The sequence below is a fragment of the Lathyrus oleraceus genome, chromosome 5, assembly GCF_024323335.1.
Source record: "Lathyrus oleraceus cultivar Zhongwan6 chromosome 5, CAAS_Psat_ZW6_1.0, whole genome shotgun sequence".
Classification (NCBI taxonomy): domain Eukaryota; kingdom Viridiplantae; phylum Streptophyta; class Magnoliopsida; order Fabales; family Fabaceae; genus Lathyrus; species Lathyrus oleraceus.
The window spans coordinates 466,207,629-466,210,376 of NC_066583.1; the positions used below are offsets into that span (position 1 = coordinate 466,207,629).

The following is a 2,748-nucleotide window of genomic DNA, read 5'->3' on the forward strand; positions in this document are numbered from 1 at the left end:
GGAATCAAAACTAAGTCGGTTTAAATTTATTTAAAAATATAGTCAATCTTTTTATGGTCTCAATTTACAGAGTTAATACCAAAGTTTTTGTACGAGAGTAAAAGACGTAAAGAAGTTAAAATCAATAGAACGACGGTTTGAGCATTTAACTGGACAGTGTAAATTGGACATTAACTTTAAATCAGGGCGAAAGCAATTTTTAGAGTTAATTAAATTCTAATCATTTTCAAAAAGTATTTTTAAAGGTTAAATGTGAGGACGAGAGTTAAGCATTTAAGTTTAATTATATAATCTAAGTCAACAGAGCGAGAGTTTGAGACGAGGGTGTTTAAACGGTTAGTATTTTAATAAAAAGAGTTTCTATAGATTCTATTGTTTTCAAAAAGTGATTTTAGTTTTAACTAAATAGTGAGAGCGTACGTTAAGGTAAAATCATAGTCTATTCAACAGAGCGAGAGTTTGAGAAAAGGCTTTTAATCAATAGTGTCTAATGAAAGGACTTATTTTAAAACTAAGAAACCAACGAAGATTTGATTCCCTAATTACGACGAACTACATACCGATATCCTCTTATTTGATATTTAATCTAGATCCAATTTTAGTTTTACTATTTCCCCTAATCATCAAAGTATCATCCTCCTTAGCTTTACGAAGTAACCCTAGAAAAACGGTATATCGATTCATTAAGTCCCTGTGGGATCGATATCTTTTATTACTACGCGATTAAACTGTGCACTTGCAGTTAATACCCCAATAGACTCATAAAGTCGCGATCAAGTTTTTGGCGCCGTTGCCGGGGACTTTTATTTAGTCGATATCATAACTCTTCTGTTACGCTGTAGAGACTAAGGCAATTTTTATTTTTCCTTTTTGTCTTTCGTTGATTTGTATGCCACACACTCACTCACAAGGCGAACCGTATTACTTACGAATCAACGACGTTTAATGATATCTCCGAGTCTTACGACGAATTCGAGAGTATCATGTTGCAAACAATCTTCCTCCAATCGAAATTCCTGATCTCAAAAATCTTCTTCCTTCGCCGATACCCGAGATGGCAGAACCAGCTCGTGCTCTTCGAGATTACGCCGCTCCATCACAAGATGAGCCGCATTCGAGTATTGCTCCACCCGCAATCGAAGCAAACAACTTCGAACTTAAACCTTCACTGTTGCAGGCAGTACAACAGAACCAATTTTCTGGAAATCCTACCGAGGATCCAAACCTTCATTTATCCGTATTTGTTCAATACGCTGATACTGTTAAAACTAATGGTGTCACTTCAGAGGCAATTCGACTTCGTCTCTTTCCTTTCTCGTTAAGAGATAAAGCTAGAAGATGGCTTCAGTCTCTTCCTTCCAACTCAGTCACCACATGGAATGAGTTGAAGAAAGTCTTTCTTGCCCGATATTTTCCTCCAAGCAAAACAGCTATGTTGAGAGCCCATATAAATGGATTTAAACAGAAAGATAACGAGTCTCTCTTCGAAGCATGGGAAAGATACAAAGACATGATGAGACTTTTTCCACACCATGGTTTAGAGGACTGGTTAGTAATTCATACCTTCTATAATGGTCTCTTGTACAACACAAGATTAACAATAGACGCCGCCGCAGGTGGTGCGCTCATGGATAAACCTTACGCTGACGCTTATCAACTTATCGAAAGCATGGCCCAAAATCATTATCAGTGGGGAAGCGACCGAACAATGGTAGAAAAACCTCAAACAAAAGGGGGCATGTACGAGATAAGTAGCCTTGATCATGTTAATGCAAAAGTGGAGGCTCTTGCCCAGAAAATTGAAAGTTTAAATGTATCACCTCCAGCCACCGTGGGTGCCGTAACTCAAAATTGCGAAGTCTATGGAATTCAAGGTCACACTCCTACAGATTGTCAACTCCTAACGGGAATCCAAGCAGAGCAAGTGAACTATGCTCAAGGAAATCCTTACTCGCATACCTATAACTCAAACTGGAAGAACCATCCTAATTTTTCATATAAGAGTAACAACGCTTTATACGCACCAGGTCAATTTCCCATTCAAGCCCCAGCTATACCTCCTGGATATCAAAAGCCGACCCCATATACACCTAACAATAATGTTCCTAGAAAATCCAATTTGGAAATCATGATGGAGAACTTCATAGCTTCTCAATAGAAAACCAATAAATATTTCTTAAACCAGAATGTGCACACTAACGAACAAATTAAACAACTAGCAAGTAAAGTAGATGCCCTGGCTACCCATAACAAAATGCTGGAAACACAAATCTCGCAAGTAGCTCAACAACAAGCGCCTACTGCTGCCCCAACTGGTACCTTTCCTGGACAACCCCAACCTAACCCGAAAAGCCACGCTCATGCAATTATATTAAGAAGTGGAACAGAGGTGGAAGGACCTTCTGACCCAAGGATTGATAACCAAAACTCTAAAAAGTCAACTGAGGAAGAAAGTAAACCTAAGGAAAAGGAAGAGTGTAATAAGGAAATCGTAGAAAACAAAGAACCTTATGTACCTCCGCCGCCTTACAAACCACCTATCCCTTATCCTCAGAGGCTAATTAAAACCAAAGACGCGGGCCAATTTAAAAAATTTGTTGACCTACTGAAACAATTAAACGTCATCATTCCTTTTACAGAAGCTATTACACAGATGCCTTCATATGCTAAATTCTTAAAAGAAATTCTTTCTAATAAAAGGAAACTTGAAGAGCGCGAAACCGTTACACTCACTGCTGAGTGTAGCGC

The 2,748-nt window shown here is 38.4% G+C and overlaps 1 non-coding gene across 1 annotated transcript; it reads right to left on the minus strand.

Moving 5' to 3' along the window:
- Nucleotides 1–1,432: 1,432 nt before the first annotated feature.
- LOC127089371 (small nucleolar RNA R71) lies at nucleotides 1,433–1,539 on the minus strand. Its single transcript, XR_007790979.1, has one exon. It is a non-coding gene; the product is annotated as a small nucleolar RNA R71 (small nucleolar RNA).
- Nucleotides 1,540–2,748: the final 1,209 nt, after the last annotated feature.